Consider the following 23,970-nt stretch of genomic DNA (forward strand, 5'->3'; position numbering starts at 1 on the left):
ATCTTGAGACATGCATAGACTTGTGTCTATATATCTTCCCACTTTTTATTTTTGTTTTGCTAAAAAGAGCTCACCAAATGTAAATCTCCAAATGAAAAGAGATATTGAGCTGCAAAAGCCTGTCGCACATTCTAGTATTTGACTAGGAAAAAGGGTAAGCGACCTTATATTAAAAGTGAAATTTCATTCAAAAAGGCCAAAGGCCTGTTCTTCAAAGAGAAATGTTATCTATCCCTCTCACAATGAGAGATGATTGCCTCAAAAGATCAAATGTTATAATTGAAAGTGGAGTCAAATGAAAAGCTCCAAGTTATGTTTATCAAGTTGTGTGGGAGGTCATATATTTATATTTCTATAATTGAGATTGGTCACATGATCTAGTGCTAATTGTGTATGCCTTGGTTGAATTGATCATTGAAGCTTCACATTAGACAAAGGACTATCTCATTGTTGATATCCACACACAACACACAAGTTTATGTTCAATAAATGCCATATTCATTTGTGTGATTGTACTTGATAAAATGTGTTTTCACATGCTCAATCTTTGTTAATTCAAACACAAAAATATTTTTGAGTGTTTTAGGTGTTTTTGGAAAGTATTTCGTTTGAAAAATCTGAAAATTTCAAAAATACAGTTTTGCCCTATTTTGGCGGCTCAGTCGCGGGTATGTCAAGTCGCGAGCCTCAGTCGCATCTTCGCTGGTCATATTTGGCGACTTGTTCGCGAGTGGAAGGTCCAGTCGCGAGGTTCACTCAGAGATTTTCGCGGCTCAGCTCGCGACTCACTCGCGGGTAGACCTTCCAGTCGCGAAAAACACTTAGAAAATTTTTTCAAAATTTTGTTCTTGAGTGCTTTGGCGGCTTGAGCTGGCGACTGTGTGGCGACTTAATCCAGTCACGAAAATCGCGTGTTTTGCAGAAATAGGAGCAGTTTTTAAACCTCTTTCAGTTTTCCCTCGAACTTTTATAACTGTTCATCTTCTCTTTAAACTGTTCTTCCTCCCAAACACTTTGTGAATCCATTTTTTCAAACCCCTTTGGTGCTTCGTTTCTTATCCAAATCATCAAGAAAAGGTATGGGTTTTGCTTTCTCAATCTCATTTTCTTTTTCTTGCATATTTCTGTTACTGTTTGGTCTGGTATTGTATTCGTTATACTTATCTCTATGTGAAATGGGTATGGAGTGTCTTGTGTGATATTGTTCTCACCTATTTTCATGCTGAGCAGTCACAATGTGTTTTTCATTGTTCTGATTTTTGTCTATTAGTGTTTCTGAGAATCTTTTCTGAAATGGGTTTGGCGTCTATTTGACTTACTCATTACACTTGCTTGAGTATTGTTGTTGGTGTTTGGTTTTGGGTCACTGAGTTGTTATGTTAACATAATGTATGTCTCTCATCCACGTGCTCCAGTGTGGATGTTTGGTTTCTTCATGATTGAAATTTTTCCCCATGTTCATGTCTCTGTTGGAGTGATTTATGTTCTCTGCTCTAAATGTTCAAATGTTGTATCTTATTGCATATCATGGTCATGTTAACCTGTCTCAATGACAGTTTTGTCAGTTGTGATGTCTATCTTTGTCTTGGTGCACTTTCGCCGAGTTTGATGCACGTATTAGTTTGTGCTTCTGTGTATTGTTGGAAGTTTTGGTTGGGTCTGCACTATCTTCAGTCTGGGTTTATATATTGAAATATTGTTTACACTGAATCTTGTTGACAATCTTTTTGTGGGGTATTGTTGCTTGGTTCTTTTCTGTTGGCTTGTTCTCTTGCAGATGTCTCGTCGATCTTCCAGGGGTAAAGACATTGTTGCTGACGAACCAGCAACACCAGTTGCTAAAAGGACTCGTCTATCATCTCAGGCATCTCAAGATCCCAATGAGGATAGATTCAGAGTTCCCCTTAACTCACACGCCTACTCAAATGTGTTTGACAAGTCAACCACTATAGTGGAACGGGTAGTAGAGTTCAACACCTTAGGGACTACTTTCATCCCTCGAATCTTTGAGAAACGAGACTGGGCAAACTTGTTCGGAAACTTTGATGATCCAATGGATGAGTTGGTCAAAGAATGCTTCTCCAATGCAACTGATCTTGGACCTAACCTCATTTTCTGGGTCAGAGGAACAGAGTTTTGTGTTACCCCAGACTCCATCGCAAATCTTCTCAGCATCACCAGACCTCAGAATGTGAATTTAACTCCCTATGATGAACGAAATCCAGAGGTTGGAGAAATTTTACAAATCCTAGGACACGATCATGAGGTATCCAGTGCAGGAACTTCCATCAGCACCGCAAAGTTTGCACCTGAGCTGACCACACTGAAGTTGATTATATTCACCAATCTCTACCCACTGTCCAACACTACATTCATCAATCTTGGGAGAGCTATATTTCTGTGTGACCTCATTACAGGAGCCCCCATTGATATATGTGCTCACATCTACTACAACTTGAGGAAGACCGCGTGTCGATCTACAGCTCGAGGAATCATTCCATTTTGCAGTCTCGTCATGAAACTCATTCTTAGTGCAGGCATTATTCCTCCTGCAGATGGTAAAATGCTGACTCGTCAACGTCCCATTTCCTTGTTCACTCTTCAAGCGAGCAGAAGTCACTCCTCTAAATCACCAAGAAGTGCTCACATCTCTCCGGTTACTTCATCTACCCCTGACTCAGAGACACCTGCACATACCACATCTGCATCACGTGCTGTTCCTGAAGCTTCACCGGCTGGTATTCCGCAAGCACAAACTGCTTCTCATACTGACAGAGTTGGCAGTGTACTTGAGCATATTCAGAAACGCGTTGATGAGCTTGTGGCACTTCTCTACTCCACAAACAACCATGTCCAAATGCGCCTCGAGACTATGGAGAATCAGCTAGATGAGATTCAACGAAAGTTGGACGAGAGTCTTTAGCTATTCGTGACAAAAAGGGGGAGAGCATTCAGTAAGGGGGAGAAAAGTTCAAAGAGAAGTGTGCATAGTGATAAGGGGAGTACACACATACTTTTGTCATACTTTTGTTCTTAGTCTTATCTGCTAAACTTATGGTTTTTATGGTTTTGATACACTGTGTTTTGGTGTATAGATGTTCCTAACTCTTAACACTCTTGGTTTAAACTTTAATATATATTGATGATGTTATTCAGGTATTTGTTGGTTTGTACCCATGTGCTTTTGTAAGCTTTTAGGGTTAATGTTTTATGCATAGTTTGTAGGCTTTATGGTATGTACCTTGCTTAAGTGCAGCCTTTATGCTATGTTGATATCAGTACCTTAATCTAAATGTTCTGCATTTTGGTTTATGTACTGTCACTCTTGTGCCCTTGTAGGATTGTTCCTAGATGCATATGCCTTGTGTGCTATGCATTGGTTGAGTGTTGAGCATACAAGTGTCTTGCCTTGTGCTTGTTAACTTGTATGTCCTTGTGTTCATTCCAAGTGTGAATGAGCATTGTGATCACTACCTTATGGTGTTCACTTGGTTGATCAAGCCATGGTTTGTTTATTAACTCCATCTTTGCTTGATCTCATATTGCCTGTTTCATATGCATTTATAATTTTCTGCTTACAATGATCATGGTGTATTGTTGTGTTTCAGGAGTTTATGTTCATATGATTCAAGTGCTTCACAGCTTCTAGAGTTAGGTGTGATTGAGTTTTGTTCAACTGTTCTCAACTCACATGTTAAGTCTAGAGTCTGTTTTAGGGTTTTGTCATGGAATAGCCAAAGGGGGAGATTGTAAGGTTAAATTTATTCAACCATCTAATTGGCTTTATTACGTGCCAAATTTGCTTGTAATTCAGCATTTAGTAACCCTGTATTTAGGTGGGTTTGTTGTAAGGGTAGTGAGTGAGATAGAGTGAAGATTGCTCAAGAGTGTGCAAGAAAACAGAGTGTCGCGGCTGGGACTCGCGGGTGGACTCGCGGCTGCAAGCCGCTAGAAGCTGCACACGTGCCAAGCATGCTAGAAGATGAACAGTCATGCTAGCTGGAGCACTACAGGACAAAATAGGACAACTGGCCATACGGTTAACTCGCGACTGGATCTCGCGACTTGGTCAAGCCGCGAGGTCAAGCCGCGAGCCACCCCTGTTTTGCCAAAAACCTGACGTTTCACATTCCTCTCCACTCTAGTATAAATACCCCTTTAACCCACGATTGAAAGAGAGCTTCCAGAGAGAATTTTGAGAGAGAAACCCTAAAGAAAAACAAGATTGTTTCACACACAATCCCTACCTTAGAGTCTCATCAAATTCCCTCACTCTCTTCCTCTCCATTGTCAAAACCTTGAGAGGCATTATACCAAACCTGGTTCTCACCATTATCATCTCTGTGAGACAGTCGTTTGGAGTTCTGGGAAGCAGTTAGGAAGGAGCCAATCTTCATTGGTTGATGCTACGGTGTAGTAGCGGAATCCGGGAAGTTAGAAAAGAAAAAGGTTCGGCGCAACCTCGTTGGAGCAAAAAGCTTGGAGGGCTTAGGTGCACTGGGTAGATTAGGCTTGGAGGGTCTATTGCTGTCCTTGTATCCCAACTGTATTTTCTAGTGGATTGATTACCGCTTGGAGGGCGGCGGAGAGGTTTTTCGCCGAGGTCTTCGGTTTCCTCTTCGATAACACATTGCGTGTTGTCTTTGTGTTTGCATCTTCCTTCCTCTCTATCTCTGCCTTTATATTATCTGCTGTGATTTTATTATGTTATGGCTTAGATAGTTTTTATCCTATTTCACATTATAGCATATGTTAAGTTTCCGCACACTTGTTGTTTAACATATTGCTTGTGTTGGTTAAGTTAATTTTTGGGGGTCTAAACGTTCAAAAGTGTATTGGTACACGTTTTTGAACTTTCAATATCTCTAACAGAAATCATATTACTGACTTGTAGGAATTTGAAAAACAATCAATTATCAGGTTCTGTTCCTATGGCTCTTATAGAAAGATCAGAGGCTGGGTTACTTATATTGAGGTTTGCCTCCCTCTTAGATTCTCAGATGCTAATATGGCAGAAAAGGCCTATATTTTTATCTCTTTTCTTGTTTTGCAAATTCTTGTTTTTGAGTAGATAATATCATAATAGAAATGGTTCATATTCTAGGATTTCATGAATTACAGTTATGCACTAAAATTTTGATATGGGACATGAAAATATGGTTTAATTGTCTATTTCCCTGCTTCCAGTGTGGATGACCAAAATGTTTGTAGCTCAAGTTCATGCAATAACAGGAAAACAAATTATGTTCCAATACTAGCACCAACAATGTCAGCATTGGTCCTCTTTATTGCTTTGCTTGTCATTTGGAAACTGGGAAGAAGGAAATCAGGTAATTTGACTAGTTTTATCATTATGATTATGTGTGTTGTATGCTCCCAACATACAAGAATTAATACAAAATACTTAAACAGTAAATCATGGTCATCTAGAGGTGCAAAAAGGTGAAAAATGATGTAAAATGACATGCAGAAGAAATAAGAAAAGAGAGGGAAAAAAAGAAAAGGATAACAAATGTAAATTGACAGTTTCTTGCAAAAATATTTTAGGATCCATATGACCATTACTACAGGATAACATTAAGAAAAATAATTTTTGAAAGAAACTATACAAAGGGATATATTGATCAGAAGGTGATATATTTTAGAATGTAGTATATGCAGCAATCTTCTGCTCTACAACATAAAGATTCAAAGGTTCTGTCTAAAGTATGTTTTTGTGTAAACTTCAGCTAAAGAGTTGGTTGTCTCCAGCAAAAAACATATCATAGTGTCAAAGAAGAGGCAATTTACCTATGCTGAGGTTTTAAAGATTACAAACAACTTCCATACTGTCACTGGGAAGGGAGGATTTGGGATTGTGTACCATGGCCAAATGGCAGATGGCACCCATGCTGCAGCTAAGATTCTCTCTGCATCATCATCTCAAGGGCCTAAGGAATTCCAAACTGAGGTTTGTACCATTGATTCAATAAAATTTCTTTATACGTTATAAAGTTTAAAATAAAAATGTGAAGGCATGGATGAACAACTTTTACTCTCTATTTTGTCGCTAGTGAATATATTCATGCTAGGTAACTGCTTTAACCATTGATTATAGACTGAAGTGGTTGCTGGTGGATTTGCAGGCTGAGCTCTTAATGACAGTTTACCATAGGAACTTGGTATCTTTTGTTGGATACTGTGATGATGGTGACAACATGGCACTAATTTCTGAATATATGGCTAATGGCAACCTAAAAGATTATCTTTCAGGTACTTCCATGTTTAGTATCACTATCTGAATGAAGAATGACTTTTTTTCTTTTTTCTTTTTTGATAATCAATCCGTGACCAACTTCATTAACCTGGGCCTAAACCCATAGATACAACATCCATACAGATCTGATCAGCAATCATGGGTGGGGTGTCCTCAACCCATATTACATAGTCATCAATATTACAGGCATGCCTAGCAATTAAGTGTGCTACAAAATTACAGTGTCTACGCACATGGTTTGTCTTCCACTGCTTGAATGCCTTTAGTTTCGTTCGAGCTCCTTCCACAATCTTCTTAATTGAGCTTGGGGAGTGTTCAGGATTCACAAGGGCAGATATTACTATTGAAGCATCACCTTCAACTATTATTTCCCCAAGTCCCAGGTCCCTTGCAAAAATAATTCCTTCTTCTGCCGCTCTTGCTTCCACCTCTAGAACACCTAACGGAAGTAGAATTTTCTTAGACATTGCTCCCATCAGATCCCCTTTTTCATTTCTAACTACCACTCCAATTCCGCTCTGCCCTGTGTCTTTGAACACAGCACCATCTGTATTGATCTTTGTAAGGTTGAATTTAATCAACCATTTTGTTGGCTTTATTCCATACCAAATTTGCTTGTATTTTAGCAATTAGTAACCCTGTATTTAGGTAGGTTTGTTGTAAGGGTAGTGAGTGAGATAGAGCGTTGAATGCTCAAGAGTGTGCAAGAAAACAGAGTCTCACGGGTGACTCGCGACTACAAGTCGCTAGAAGCAGCACACGTGCCAAGCATGCCAAAAGTTGAAGTGTCATGCTAACTGGAGCACTACAGGACAAAATAGGACAACTGGCCATTCTGTTATCTCGTGACTGGATCTCGCGACTCAGTCAAGTCGCAAGGCCAAGCCGCGAGCCAGCCCTGTTTTGAAAAACCTAACATTTTACATTCCATTCTCACCCTAGTATAAATACCCCTTATACACACGAAAGAAAGAGAGCTTCCAGAGAGAATTTTGAGAAAGAAACCCTAGAGTAAAACAAGATTAATTCATCCACAATCTTTACACAAGAGACTCTTCAAATTCCTCAACTCTCTTCCTCTCCATTGTTAAATCCTTGAGAGGCATTTTACCAAAACCTTTTTCTCACCATATCCATTACTGTGAGATGGTTGTTTGGTGTTCTGGGAAGCAGTTATGAAGGAACAAATTTACATTGGTTGATGCTATGGTCAAGTAGCAGAATTCAGGAAGCTAGAAAAGAAATAGGTTCGGCGCAACCTCGTTGGAGCAAGAAGCTTGGAGGGCTTAGGTACACTGGCTAGATTAGGCTTGGAGGGTCTATTGCTGTTCATGTATCACAACTACATTTTCTAGTGGATTGTTTACCGCTTGGAAGGCGGCGGAGAGGTTTTACGCCAAGGGCTTCGGTTTCCTCTTCGATAATACATCGTGTGTTGTCCTTGTGTTTGCATCTCTCTTCCCATTATCTTTGCCTTTATTTTCTGCTGTGGATGTGATTTTAATTGGCATAGATTGTTTACCAATTCTGTATTAAGCTTTTGTTCATGTTTCGCACATTAATTGTTTGATATAAAGCTTGAATTGGTAATTTGTAAATTAGGGGTCTAAACGTTCAAGAGTGTTTTTACACTATTTGAACTTTCAATCTTGAACCATCCACGTTTCGGGGGACTCCAAGTTTCTCTTAACTGCCCCCTAGGTCTGCGATTGGTGTTGTTTGGGTCATTGCTTTGACAAAACTCTTCCACAAAGTTGGCTACTTCCCTTGCTACTGATTTGGCCAGTTTGCACCTGCCTTCGTGCTTAAATAGGTTTCTATTCTTCCATATTCCCCAAGCCGTGGTTGCAAATAACTCCCAATCAGTATCCAAGGCATACTCCCTCATCAACCACAAAATATCAATGAAGTCTCTCTGCACTGAAACTCTATGAGGGATCTTGATACCCGATTCCTTCCATACTTTAGCAGCCTCCCTGCAGTTCCATAGAGTGTGACCTGATGTTTCTTTCTCCTCATAGTAAACACAACCATCCATTGTCCCCACTTTCCTTCTGACTAAACAATCATTCGTGGGCAGAATATTCTTGCAGGCCCTCCACAAGAAATGTTTAATTTTTCTTGGGCATTGCATCTTCCAAATTGACTTCCAAATATTGAACATTCTTGAGTTATCTGAGCTGTTTCCTCTGTCCTGGTTCTTCTGGCCTTCTTTGAGGACTTGAAGGGCTACACCATAAGCACTTCTGACCGTGAATCTCCCATTATTAGTCCAAGCCCAGATTAGGGAATCATCGGGTAGGCATGGACTGATTGAGATACCCAAGACCACATTAGCTTCATGGGGGAGGAAAGTGCTTTTCATTTTATCAATATTCCACATACCTTTTTCACCATCCAGCAAATTAGCAACCACCGCCAAATCAACACCTTGTCTTCTCGGGCTACACACTTTGAAGGAGATAGGAATTGGGAGCCACCTATCCTCCCAAATCTTGACATTCTTCCTATTTCCTATGATCCATCTCATGCCCTTCTCAAGGACATCCCTTGCAACCAATATACTCTGCCATGCATAAGAAGGATTCCTTCCCAATTTGGCCGCCATTTAACTGGAATTCTTAAAGTACCTAGCCTTGTATACTTTATGGATTAGGGAAGAGGTGTTCTAGAGCAGTCGCCAGCCCTGTTTCACAAGAAGTGCCAAATTGAATGCTTTTAAGTCCTTAAAGCCCATTCCCTCACCATTTTCCTTGTACACATTCTTTCCCATGATACCCAAAGCATTTTCCTCTCACTTCCTTGCTATCCCCACCAAAAACTACTCACCATGGTGTTTAGTTCTCAACATAGGGAATCTGGGAGCTTAAAATAGCTCATAGTGTATGTGGGGATGGCTTGGGCCACCGCTTTAATGAGAATTTCTCAGCCCGCATTTGACAAAAGTTTGCCCTTCCATCTGGCAATCCTCCTTCCCACTTGGTCCTTCAATCTATTGAATGCTTTCTTCTTTCCTTTTCCTATCATCAGGGGCAAACCCAAGTATTTTTTATGTTGCTGTATGATCTGAGCTCCAAATAAGTATTTCACCCCAATTACAATGCTCATACTATGCATTGTCCCAGTCTTTATTAAACAATCAATTCTGCTGTTTTTAGATTCCCTATCTTCCTGTACATAATTTTTTTTTGTTCTCTTTTATGTTGTTTGTACATATTCTTTCTGGCTACTTCATTTTTCTAATGATATCATCTTCTCTTAATGCAAGTTTTCTTCCCTATCAAATAATAATAATAATAATAATAATAATAATAATATGTTCAAATCCTTGAGATTATGAGAAATTTTTGTTCATTATTTATGGTTGCAGATACAAGTTCACATACCTTGAGTTGGGAGATGAGACTCTACATTGCAATTGATGCTGCACAAGGTCAGCATCTAATTCTTTCTAGGAAATGTAATATATGAAGTAAAGTCCACCCCAAAATTTTTGGAACTAAGGCTTGGTTGTTGTAATCCTTGGATTACATTATGTCCAACTTTTGAATAGCATTTCATTAAGTGCACCAAACCCAGTTGTCTCATATATTATTTACCAATGCTTCTTGAGAAGCCCCCAATCCAACTCCCTCTAGAATCTCTAATAAGCCCATCGGAACTGGCTTTGCCTGGGTTTCCTTGAGCCGAACCATTCGTATTTAGCTTAAAGAAGCGTAGAGGAGGTAGTTTCCAACAAATGAGGGTGTTGGTATGTCTTGTTCTCTTCATTTGATAAGGGATTTAATCTTTTTGAGGATTAAAGGTGGTTCTAAAGCTTGACTTTCCATGGTGGTCTTATTTCGAGCTATTCAAATGGACCAAGTGGTTATGGGGAAGATGACATTCCAAGGTATGTCTGGATGGGGTGGCAAGAGCTTTTGTGTGAGGAGGAAGACATACACTTAGTTCACTCCTCATTGGGATGATTGTGGAAGCCGCAGGGTGTGGGGTCGATGGGTAAGGCTGTAAAGGTTAGGTCTAACCAAATGGGGACAATCCTTAGGATATGTAACGATGTTTTTGGGGTGGTATAGCATAGTGGCTGTTAGGACATATGTGATTCACTTGTTAGGAACATATGTCACTATTTTATGTAATTGACTAATCCTTTGACAAAACACATTTTACTTGTATTTTGGCAGATTTAGGATGTGTTTAATACTTCAAGAAACGGTGTTTCAAGATCAAGTGTTGAAACCATGCAAGTCTGTCCAAGATTTAAGTCTAAAAAGTGATTGTCATTAAAGCTCAACAGCTAGCTCGATAGCTAGCTATCTATCGAGCTTGAATAGTTGTTCCAGTCCCGTGGCTCAACAGCTGTTCAACAACAGCTCAACAGATAGGTATTTGTCGAAGTTTATGAAAAACAAAATTTTAGTTATGTTTGGACTTTAATCCGTGATTATGTGTTTGAACTTTCTTTTCTCGCAACCCTAGACATATAAAAGGATTATTTTAAGGGCCATCAAAGTGGACACAAGTTGCACAAGTGTTGGACAAAGTTTGTTCAAGCAATTTATGACTCGAGACACTGTTTTGTCCTAGTTCATCATTCTTGTGAAGAAGTTGTTGTGTTTGTGCACCGTAGGATTTTGTGACCAAACATCTTCTTGATCTTCATCATTAGGATGAGCTGAAGAACTTTGCAGTCAACAATCTTCTCTAGTTGGTGATTGAAGTTGCGTACCGGGATCCACGCAATTGGTTAGTCAAGTACTGGGAGCGGTGCATCAAAAGGAGAAATTGTCACTACAGAACAAGTCCAATTGGGTATTGGGGTAAGGGTTCAACTGTAGGTTGGTATAAAGTACTAGGATTTCTTTACTTGCAATCGCTTGTTGTGATAATAGTGGAATTTCAAGAGTGGTGACCTTAAAATCACCTGGTGGGGTTTTTGCCATGTTGGTTTTCCCTATTCGTAAACAAATCACCGTGTTAATTTTTTTTTTTTTCTGCTGCACTTGGTGATTTGTTTGTGCTACCACGCATTTGCATGTTAATTTGATTAATTAATAAACTTGGCTAATTAATCAATTAATTCATCACAAGGGGTTAATACGTTTTTGGCCTATCAGTGGCCATGCATCATCTGAGAGGATTTCTCTACTTTTCAGGAGGTCTTTTTTGTGGGGAGAAAATCGTGACAAGAAGCCAAAGGAAGATATTGATTTTGTGAATGGTGGGGATTTTCCAAAACCATTTCCAGTTAGGATTCATGGTCGATGATGAGGAAAATGCCCACTAGGGGATGGGTGCTAAAAGAGACATTCCATTTGTGTGGAGTGGAAGGGTTTGGGGGTTGCTTTTATGGTTTCAAGAAGGCGATTTGGGGGAATGAAGGGGATGTTGTCAAGAAGCCAATTTCCATTGGGATTCCTTGTGTCCCAAACTTTAAGGGAGTGCTCAGTTCTATTATGAGGGCCTTTACCAGTCCAATTATCATACCAAAAGCTAATAGAGGCCCCAGTTTTAATAAGCCAACCAGCTCCTTTGTTGCAAATGTCACTAGTTTTGCAAAGACTAGACCAAGTCCAAGAAATCCTTTTAGAGTTGCTCTGATCATGAAGATATTTTTTCTAAACTTCAATGCATATGTAAACATTTTCTGCAGTATGTTTTAGTTTTGTCTCAATTTTTCTTTGAAGTCATACTTATACCTATATAATTTCTTAAAATTGTATTATTGCTTATAGATCTAGTGCCTCATACATATAACATTGTGTTAATCGGACCATAATTTGATTTTTTGTCATCTGTGTCTGACTTGTATTGATACTGCAGGACTAGAGTACTTGCATCATGGATGCAAGCCACCTATAATACACAGAGATGTAAAGTTAGCCAACATCCTTTTAAGTGAGAGCTTGGATGCTAAGATAGCAGATTTCGGTCTCTCCAAGGTTTTTCCAAGTGATAACCAAAGTCATGTAGTAACTACAGTCATGGGCACTACTAGATATCTTGACCCTGAGTATGTTTTCATCATTTAATTTGTTTAGTTTTTTGCATCATTAAAAGGGGGTTGCACTTGGTTCAAATGATTGCAAAAAATATTAATAATAACAATAGATTGGTAATTAGAAATGATGAGCAATTCATTTCATTAGTACGCAACAAGTACTTTTTTTTTAATTTTTTTTTTAATTTTATAACTACACTCACCGAAGGCTAGGGATTAGTCTGGTGTTATAAAGCCACACTGGTTTTTGTTTTTGTTTTTTGTTTTTTTTTTTTTTTTTTTGAGAAAAAAACATCTTTTTAACATTTGATGTGACGTAATTATTATTTTTTGTTTGTTAGGTACTACAATACTCAAAATTTGAACGAGAAAAGCAACGTCTTCAGTTTTGGGATTGTTTTGATAGAGCTAATCACCAGCCAACCTGCAATTGTAAAAAATGATGAACCAATCCCCTTGGTGCATTGGGTGAGTCCTAAATTCGAAATGGGGGATATAGAAAGTATTGTTGATAAAAGGTTGCAGGGAGATTTTGATGTGAACTCTATCCAAAAAGCTTTAGAATTAGCAATGACATGCACTACACCCACCTCTAGTCAAAGAGCTACAATGAGTCTTGTATTATTAGACATAAAAGAATGTTTAGCAATGGAATTGTGTAAGGTTGAATTTAATCAACCATTTTATTGGCTTTATTCCGTGCCAAATTTACTTGTATTTCAGCATTTAGTAACCCTGTATTTAGATGGGTTTGTTGTAAGGATAGTGAGTGAGATAGAGTGTTGACTGCTCAAGAGTGTGCAAGAAAACAGAGACTCGCGGCTTGTTCTCACGGGTGGCTCGCGGCTTCAAGCCGCCAGACGCAACACACGTGCCAAGCGTGCCAGAAGGTGAACAGTCATGCTAGCTAGAGCATTACAGGACAAAACAGGACAACTGGCCATACGGTTATCTCGTAACTGGATCTCGCGACTCAGTCAAGTCGCGAGGTCAAGCCGCGAGCCACCCCTGTTTTGTGAATCCTGACGTTTCACATTCCTCTCTCATTCCAGTATAAATACCCCTTATACCCACAAATGAAAGAGAGCTTCTAGAGAGAATTTTGAGAGAGAAACCCTAAAGAAAATAAGATTGATTCACCAACAATCTATACATTAGAGTCTCTTCAAATTCCTCAACTCTCTTCCTCTCCATTGTCAAATCCTTGAGAGACATTTTACCAAACCTTGTTCTCACCATATTCATCACTGTGAGAGGGCTGTTTGGATTTCTGGGAAGCAGTTAGGAAGGAACCAATCTTCATTGGTTGATGTTATGGTCTAGTAGCGGAATTCGGAAGTTAGAAAAGAAAAAGGTTCGGCACAACCTCGTTGGAGCAAGAAGCTTGGAGGACTTAGGTGCACTGGGTAGATTAGGCTTGGAGGGTCTATTACTGTCCATGTATTCCAACTACATTTTCTAGTGGATTGTTTACCGCTTGGAGGGCGGCGGAGAGGTTTTACGCCAAGGGCTTCGGTTTCCTCTTCGATAACACATCACGTGTTGTCTTTGTGTTTGCATCTTCCTTCCCTTTTATCTTTGCCTTTTATTATCTGTTGTGGATTGTGATTTTAATTTAGCTTAGATAGTTTATCCAATTCTATATTATAGCTTATGTTCATTTTCCGCACACTAGTTGTTTGACATAAAACTTGAATTGGTTAATTTGTAAATTGGGGGTCTAAACGTTCAAGGGTGTTTATACACATATTTGAACTTTCAATTGGTATCAGGGCGGGTACACCTCTAGTGGTTTCATTACCATTGTGTGATCCTTGACTCCCTTTTGAGATGGATCGGTCTCAAACTCTAAATGCACCTCCATATTTTGATGGTAGTAATTATGCTTTTTGGAAGGTTCGCATGAGAGCTTTTCTGTGTTCTATTGATGAATCTATTTGGGATGCTGTTGAGATAGGTTGGACAGGCCTGAGGAAACCAAATCCACATGGGATAAGGCAGCACTTGCTGCATCTAATGCTAACAGTAAAGCACTCAATACTATTTTCTGTGGTGTGTCTTCAGATGAATTTCACAAGATCTCTCACATAACTGTTGCTAAAGAAGCATGGGAGATATTGGAGACCACTTACGAAGGCACGAAGAAGGTAAAAGACACCAAGCTGCAGATGCTAACCACTCAGTTTGAGGAGTTAAAAATGAGTGAGGATGAGTCCTTTGATTCTTTCTATAGCAAGCTGAATGAGGTGATTGTAAGCAAGTTCAATTTGGGAGAGAAAACGGAGGACTCTAAAATTGTAAGGAAGATCCTTCGATCATTGCCGGAAAGTTTTCGTACTAAAGTAACAACGATTGAAGAGAGCAAGGACCTTGATAACATCAAAGTTCAGGAGTTGGTTGGTTCTCTTCAGACCTATGAGATGTCGCTGCCCAATCAACGAAAGAGTAAATCTCTTGCTCTTAAGACCATTAATGAGAAGGTGGAAGATCATGACTTATCGGGAGAAGATGTGGTTGACAAAGATGTTGCTTACCTTGTAGCAAATTTCAGAAAATTCTTGAAATTCAAAAATAATGGCAAATTTGGTGATAAAGGAAAATTCCAAAGTTCAGGAAGGCAGAAAAGGGAATTCAAAAAGAAAGATGGAAAAGAATCCCAATCCACACAAGGTGTCACTTGTTTCGAATGTAACGGGCATGGACACTTTAAGAAAGAATGTCTAAATTATTTCAAATCGAAAGGCAAAGTGTATGCCACGACATTGAGTGACTCGGATTCTTCCGACTCAGATTCTAAAAAAAGCTATGATGGAGAAGGGAACTATTCAGTTTTTATGACTATTGCTCATATTGAGTCTTTAGACGAGTTGAATCTGCTTGTACGAAACCTTGGAGAACATAGTGATGAAGAATTAATGGGAATTGTTGAAGAATCAAATGCTGAAGAAGATGAAAGCACAGCCAACCTTCAAGAGAATTATAACTCACTACTAGAGAAGTCGGGTGAGTACACAAGGGTGGCCAAGGCTGCTGTGAGAAAAATGAAGAAGGCAGAGGAGGACTATAAAAGTCTCCTAATCCGATATAGGGAGGCCAAATGTGAGATAGAGACACTGAATGGTGAGCTGTCAGAAGCTTATACAAAAATGAGATTTCTTGAGCAAGAGGTTGTGCAAGCAAATGCTAAAATAGAGAGAGTCACCACCAAGAAGTTAGATGATGTTATTTCATCTCAAAAGAGCTTTTCAGACAAATCCGAGTTGGGATATACCGAAGGAAGTAGCTCATCTGGAAATGTCACTAAAGAAGTGAAGTTTATAAAGGCCAAAGAATCAGCTGATGTTGGTCCTACTACTGAGAAGCCCAAGATTGAGGAGAAGAGAAATGTGGAGAACGAACGGTTGTTGAATTCCCGTAATCAATCTATGGGCAAGTCTGAATCTCGAGCCAAGTCTCGTCCACGACCACAAAGAGGTCCTAGATCAACTTATGTGTGTCATCATTGCGGACTTCAAGGGCATACTCGACCAAATTGTCAAAAGCTGAGAGCAAAGAATAGTGCAGGAGAACCATTGAGAGATTAAAATAATGATCCCGGAATGATGAACGTGATGAAGATGATTGGTGCATTCACCAACTGCTTGGAAAGCTTCTCACGAAGGTTTGAAAGCCCTAACTCCCGTACCCAATCCTATAAAGAAATCACCCCAAACGCAAGTGACGTGTGGGTGAAAAAGGGTACTCATACATAAGCATTACAACATGTCCATGCATTAATACTTCCTATGTTTTGTGATAATGTTTGATTGATTGCTTGTTGTTTATGTTGATAGTTGTGTGTTTGTCTATTTGTGCATATTTTTTGGTTTTTGTTTTTTTTTTTTTTTGATCAATCCTTTTCTTCTTGTGTCAAAAATCCAAAAATTACATAAAAATCAGAAAATCAAAAAGTTTGATTGACATTGATGAGTTTTTGTCTCAAAACTTGTTTTGGCTTGTACCTTTGTGCTAATGGTTTTGTGCATTTTCGAGCATAGCTTGTTTCATTGCACTCATATCACTGTGGGAGCAATCTTGAAATCTATGTGATTGTTGTAAATAGATTTTCAAACTTGTCATGAATGATTAGTGAATGGTTATGATGATTTTGAGACATGCATAGACTTGTGTCTATATATCTTCCCACTCTTTATTTTTTGCTAAAAAGAGCTCACCAAATGTAAATCTCCAAATGAAAAGAGATATTGAACTGCAAAAACTTGTCGCACATTCTAGTATTCGACTAGGAAAAAGGGTAAGCGACCTAAAATTGAAGTGAATGCTTTTTCAAAAAGCCAAAGGCTAGTTCATTAAAGTGAAATATCAAATATCACTCTCACAATGAGAGGTGATTGTACTAAAAAAAAAAAAAAAAAAGGATCAAAAAGATCAAATGTTATGATTGAAAGTGGAGTCAAATGTAAAGCTCCAAGATATGTTATCAAGTTTTGTGGGAGGTTATATATACATATTTCTATAATTGAGATAGATCACATGATCTAGTGCTAATTGTGTATGCCTTGGTTGAATTGATCATTGAAGTTTCACATTAGACTAAGGACTATCTCATTGTTAATATCCACACACAACACACAAGTTTATGTTCAATAAATACCATAATCATTTGTGTGATTGTACTTGATGAAATGTGTTTTCACATGCTCAATCTTTGTTAATTCAAGCATAAAAAGATTCTTGAGTGTTTTAGGTGTTTTTTGGAAAGTATATTGTTCTCAAAATTTGAAAATTTCAAAAATTCAGTTTTGCCCTGTTTTGGTGACTCAGTCGCAGGTAAGTCAAGTCACGAGCCTCAGTTGCGAGCTCGCGGGTCATTTTTGGCGACTTGTTCGCGAGAGGAAGGTCCAGTTGCGAGGGTTACTCAGAGATTTTCGCGGCTCAGCTCACGACTCTCTCGCGGGTAGACCTTCCAGTCGCAAAAAACACTTAGAAAATTTTTTCAAATTTTTGTCTTTGAGTGTTTTGGCGGCTTGAACTGGCGACTTTGTGGCGACTCACTTCAGTCACGAAAAACGCGTGTTTGACAAAAATAGGGGCAGTTTTTAAATCTTTTTCAGTTTTCCCTCGAACTTTTGTGACTATTCATCTTCTTCCTCAACTGTCTCCTTCCCAAACACTCCGTGTACCCATTTTCAAACTTCATTGGTGCTTCATTTCTTCTCCAAATCATCAAGAAAAGGTATGGGTCTTGTTTTCCTCATCTCATTTTCCCTACTTAATGAATGCTTTTCCTGCCATTTGGATAGATTCTGTGTTCGAAACATTCCTCTTTTTTGTTTGATGGATATGGCTAGTTGTGTTTGTTGTTGATTTCATCAGTTTTCATGTTGATTGGTCACAATGTGCTTTTTCTTTGTTCTGATATTTGCCTGTTGTTGAATCTCAAACTCTTTTGTTAAATGGGTTTGGTATTTTTGTGACTACTTGCTCCTTTCACTTGTGTGTGTGTTGAAATTGGATTGCGGCATTGGATTACTGTGCTTTTATGATAACATAACGTGTGTGTGATGGCATCTTGATAACATTCCTTTAAAATAACTTCATCTTCTGAATATTGTGTCTCACTGCCATGTACTCTATTTTGGGTGCTTTGATCCTTCATTTTGAAATTTTATCCCCTTTCCTATCTTATGTGGTCTGTTTTATGCTATCCATTCTTAATGTTCGAACGCTGTCTTTGTATGCATATCATGGTCATGGTAGACTGTCTAATTGACAGTTATTTTTGAATTTGTGTCTCTCTATGTTCTATTGCACGTTCATCGTTTTGCTGCACCTGTCGTATTATGCACTTTAGTATTGTTGGTGGTTTGTTTGGGTTTGAACTCTATTTCACTCTTATTTGCATCGAATCATGTTGATATTTATCTTGTGTGGTGTTGTTTTTGGTTCTTTGCTGTGGGCCTATTCTCTTGCAGATGTCTCGTCGATCCTCTAAGGGTAAAGACATTGTTGCTGACGATCCAACAACCCCAGTTGCTAAAAGGACTCGACTCTCATCACAGTCATCTCAAGACTCCAATGAGGAGAGGTTTCGAACCCCGCTTACCTCACACATCTACTCAAACATCTTTGACAAGTCAACTCCTATAGTAGAACGGGTGGTGGAGTTTAACTCCTTAGGAACCACTTTTATCCCTCGAATCTTTGAGCCATGAGATTGGGCAAACTTGTTTGGGAACTTTGTAGATCCAATGGCTGAACTGATTAAGGAATGCTTCTCCAATGCAAGTGATCTTGGAGTAGAACTTATTTTCTGGGTCAGAGGAAAGGAATTTGGCGTTTCCCCAAACTCCATCGCCGATGTTCTCGGCATCACTAGACCTGAGAATGTGGATCTAACTCCGTACGATGATCGAACTCCAGAGATTCAAGACATTCTACAAATCCTAGGATCTAATCATGAAGTATCCAATACAAGCACATCCATCAGCACCGCAAAGTTTGCACCAGACCTGACCACACTGAAGTTTATCATGTTCTCTAATCTCTACCCACTGTCCAACACTACATTCGTAAATCTTGGGAGAGCTCAATTCATTTGTGATCTTATTATAGGAGCTCCCTTTGATATCTGTGCTCACATCTTTCATACCATGAGGAAGACCGCGGTTCGATCTGCAACTCGAGGAATTATTCCATTTTGCAGTCTCTTCATGAAGCTCATTCTTCGTGAAGGCATTGTTCCTCCCACAGATGGAAAAATGTTGACTCGTCAGTGTCTTATTTCCATGTACACTCTTCAAGCTAGAAGAAGTCACTCCTCTAAAACTCCAAAGAGTGCACACATCTCTCCGGTCACTCCATCTGCCCCTGAGGTAGAGACACTTGCACATACCACACCTACTTCGCATGCTATTCCTGAAGTTCCACAAGCTAGCATTCCGCAAGTACAAACTGATCCTCATACTGATAAAGTGGGTAGTTTACTTGAACATATTTATAAACACATTGATGAGATTGTGGCACTTCTCTACTCCACAAAAAACCATGTTCAAATGCGTCTCGAGACTATGAAGAATCAGCTAGACGCTATTCAACGAAAGTTGGACGACAGCCTTTAGCTATTCGTGCCAAAAAGGGAGAGAGCATTCAGTAAGGGGGAGAAAGTTCAAAGGGAAGTGTGCATAATGATAGGGGGAGTACACACATACTTTTGACATACTTTTGTTTTAAGTCTTATCCTTTAAACTTATAGGTTTATGTTGTTAGTGTTTACATGGGTTTGATACACTGTGGTTTTGGTGTATTCTTGTTTCTAACTCATAACTTATAATCTTGGTTTACTCTTTATATATATTGTTGTTGTTATTCAGTTTATGTTGATATATTGTGGTTTGTACCCATGTGCTTATGTAAGCTTTTAGGGTTAATGTTTTTATGCATAATTTGTAGGTTTTATGGTTTGTACCTTGCTTAATGCAATCTTTTATGCTATGTTGAAATCAGTACTTTTATCTAAATGTCTTGCATTTTGTTTTAAGTACTGTCACTCTTGTGCCCTTGTAGGATTGTTCCTAGATACATATACTTAGTGTATTATGCATTGGTTGAGTGTTGAGCATACAAGTATCTTGCTTTGTTCTTGTTAACTTGTATGTTCAAGTGTTCATTCCAAGTGTGAATGAGCACTGTGATCACTACCTTGTGGTGATTACTTAGCTGATCAAGCCATAATTTGAATCTTCACTTCATCTTTGCTTGATCACCTTAAGCTTGTTTCATATGCATTTCATGCTTTTCTGCATACAATGATCATGGTGTATTGTTGTGTTTCAGAAGTTTCATGATCTTATGATTCAAGTGCTTCACAACTTCTAGAGTTAGGTGTGAGTGAGTTTTGTTCAATTGTTCCCAACTCACATGTTAAATCTAGAGTCTGTTTTAGGGTTTTGTTACGGAATAGCCAAAGGGAGAGATTGTAAAGTTGAATTTAATCAACCATTTTATTGGCTTTATTCCGTGCCAAATTTGCTTGTATTTCAGCATTTAGTAACCCTGTATTTAGGTGGGTTTGTTGTAAGGGTAGTGAGTGAGATAGAGTGTTGATTGCTCAAGAATGTGTAAGAAAACAGAGACTCGCGACTTCTTCTCGCGGGTGGCTTGCGGCTTCAAGCCGCCAGACGCAGCACACATGCCAAGCGTGCCAGAAGGTGAACAATCATGCTAGCTAGAGCACTACAGGACAAAACAGGACAACTGGCCATACGATTATCTCGCGACTGGATCTCGCGACTCAGTCAAGTCGCGAGGTCAAGCCGCGAGCCACCCCTGTTTTGTGAATCTTGACGTTTCACATTCCTCTCTTACTCCAGTATAAATATCCATTATATCCACAAATGAAAGAGAGCTTCCAGAGAGAATTTTGAGAGAGAAACCCTAAAGAAAAAATAAGATTGATTCACCAACAATCTATACATTAGAGTCTCTTCAAATTCCTTAACTCTCTTCCTCTCCATTGTCAAATCCTTGAGAGGCATTTTACCAAACCTTGTTCTCACCATATTCATCACTGTGAGAGGGCTGTTTGGATTTCTGGGAAGCAGTTAGGAAGGAACCAATCTTCATTGGTTAATGCTATGGTCTAGTAGCGGAATCCGGAAGCTAGAAAAGAAAAAGGTTCGGCGCAACCTCGTTGGAGTAAGAAACTTGGAGGGCTTAAGTGCACTGGGTAGATTAGGCTTGGAGGGTCTATTGTTGTCCATGTATCCCAACTACATTTTCTAGTGGATTGTTTACCGCTTGGAGGGCGGTGGAGAGGTTTTATGCCGAGGGCTTCGATTTCCTGTTCGATAACACATCACATGTTGTCTTTGTGTTTGCATCTTCCTTCCCTTTTATCTTTGCCTTTTATTATCTGCTGTGGGTTGTGATTTTAATTTGGCTTAGATAGTTTATCCAATTCTATATTATAGCTTATGTTCATTTTTCGCACACTAGTTATTTGACATAAAGTTTGAATTGGTTAATTTGTAAATTGGGGGTCTAAACGTTCAAGGGTGTTTATACACATATTTGAACTTTCAGTTTGTCTCGTAGTCAGGAGAAAAGTAAGGGTTTAAGGGAGGAGATCAATAGTAAAAAATACTATTCATCTGAAATGACTGGTCCATTTGTAAGGTAGATTTAGATTGTCTAGTTAAGGTAATAAAGCCAAATTGAGGACTTTCAAGTGTGTGACTTGTTTTTGCTTATTCATTTTTGTCAAATAGTTCGTTGTAATTGCTAGTTTGGGTATATTCATCATCCTCTTTGATATTGCAACCCTCCTGCTCGATATCAAGATCCTCCTCCTCCTCCATAAAACATGGATTTGGATGGCAGTTTTGAGGTTGATTTCCAACGGTTAAGGTAGTGAGCTACTTTGAAAGCGCATCAAACCACTCCTCTATTCGTTGAAAGAACGCCTCTAATTGCGCATCGCGTGCAACCTCATCGCATTCATACACGTCATCTATGGCAATAGGTTTTCCCCCACGTACTTCTCTTTGTGCCATAGTAGGAACCTAGCTTGGCTCTGATACCAATTGATGCAGCGTAGGCGTGTAGAAGCAGAATCTGTAACACACAATTACTACAACTCTTTCACGAAACCTAAGTTTCACAAGAACACTAGGCTAGTAGGCAAAATAATAGAGAAAACATCTCTAACAAACTTTTATTCAAAAACACACATAACATAAATAACCTCTCTATAAAGAGTATTTATAGGAATATAATTTCTCCTACTCTTTTTAGGAAAAAAAATAATAAACCTACTTCTACTTGAGAAAGGAAAAACAATTTAACTAGAAAAAGAATAACAATTAAAATCCTAATTCAACTAGAAAAAAGAAAACAACATAAAATATTAAAATATTTTATTCTTCCTTAACCAATCTGCATCACATTGGCTATCCCAACTCACAGAGGGCCAAATAGGGTGTTCAATTACGACAAGCCCTCAAGGGAGATATATCACTCAAAGTGACCTTCCAGGAAACTCCATAATAGGGGCGTGCATTACGAACATCTTGGAAGAATGGGAACCAGGAAATATCTAAGAGAAAACTGTTGCCACCACATTGAATGCTCTGCAGCTAACTTTTTGGTCGCATTTATGTGGAGAAGACCCTTGAATGGTACTGCATTGGCTATCCCAACTCACAGAGGGCCAAAAAGGATGTCCAATGTGACAAGCCCTCAAGTAGTGGTCTGGATGATCAACAAATGGAGGGCCAAGATTATTGAAAGGGAGATATATAATGTAAGGGGCCCTTGACAAAGGGACGATGGAAAATTTGTAGGAGAAAGCACTGTAACAACTTGAACCATATTTGTAAATATTTACAATCAAAATATACTAGAACATTCCTCCTTGGATTACGCCGAAGACCAATTTACTTTGAGAAATCTAGTCCATTTCTGTGTGATTCATTTTTTAAAATTCCATTCTAACTATTGTCTTATTCATTAGAACCTAGTTTTCCAACCCATTCTCTACAAATTCATTGTATTGGGCTTATTGGGCTTGGATCCAATCATACCTTGGGCCTAAGATCCAAACGCATCCCTACAAATCATATAATAAAAAAGAATATAAAAATAGTTTAATTTAATGGTACCAAAGAAATTAATAAACTATAGCAAATCACTATTAGTTTAAAAATAAAAATAAAATAAAAAACAAAAAAATAGGAGCCAGACAACTTGCAAGTTGGAAACCACTTTATGACATTTAGATTTTAAAATGAAAAGGGCTAACTACAACTTACCCACATGTGGTTTGACCGAAATTTAAATTGCTAACTATTGATTTGAAATTTGGCATGTTACCCACTTGTAGTTAGCTTAGTTTGGGCTCTATAACCCACTTCTATTAAAAATAAGATTAAATATATAATTTTGCTCCCATTTTATATCTCTCTCCTCACAAAACATAAAAAATATTTATTTAAAAAAAAAAAGAATTGCTACGTCTACAACATTTTTACAACAAATTATAGGTGGTTAGTTGTTACTGGTTTAAATTTGAACCTACCACTAAGATTACTTTTTTGCTCCAACAATAACAACCAGTAACAACATATTATTTAAGATTTGTTGTAAAAATATTGTGAAAATGTTATAGACATAGCATTTCTCTAAAAAAAAAAGGAAAAAAACAAAATAAAAAATTGAGGGTTTTATAAAAATTAAAAAAACAAACATTAGCCCCATTTGAGCAAAGGAGAAAATGAATACATGGGCTTGAAGGAATTGCTCGAGTTCTTCATGCTGTTATTTGATTTGGGTTGCGTAGTCATCTGTTATTACAGATACAAAGTTGTGTTGTTGCGTGGCAAACATGTTGATATTGTTGCTGTTGTTGTTGTTGGTCTCCAAACGATACGCGGAGGCTTGTGGAGACGACATTGGGGTGATGGGTATTCTTGTGTTGCTGAGAAAGGTCTATAAGCTGAGGAGGTTGAGGTTGCAAAAAAGAATGTTGGATTGATTGGAGCTGATGATGATACCCCAATAGTTGCCACAACTTCTCTTTCTCTCTTCCTTGGATTATTGCAATTAGTACCCACTATAATTTGTCAAATACCAAAATTTAAAGTTAACCCATTTCAATGGCATAAATAAAAGTAGCGGGAAGTGGGTAGCCACCAATTTTATTTTATTTTTTAAA

General features: G+C 38.5%; 1 pseudogene; it reads left to right on the plus strand.

Annotated features, from left to right (window-relative positions):
* The window catches only part of LOC126701129 (probable LRR receptor-like serine/threonine-protein kinase At4g29180), a 38,040-nt pseudogene extending 14,290 nt beyond the window's left edge, over nt 1–23,750 (plus strand).
* Nucleotides 23,751–23,970: the final 220 nt, after the last annotated feature.

The sequence above is a fragment of the Quercus robur genome, chromosome 9 (genome assembly GCF_932294415.1).
Source record: "Quercus robur chromosome 9, dhQueRobu3.1, whole genome shotgun sequence".
Lineage (NCBI taxonomy): Eukaryota > Viridiplantae > Streptophyta > Magnoliopsida > Fagales > Fagaceae > Quercus > Quercus robur.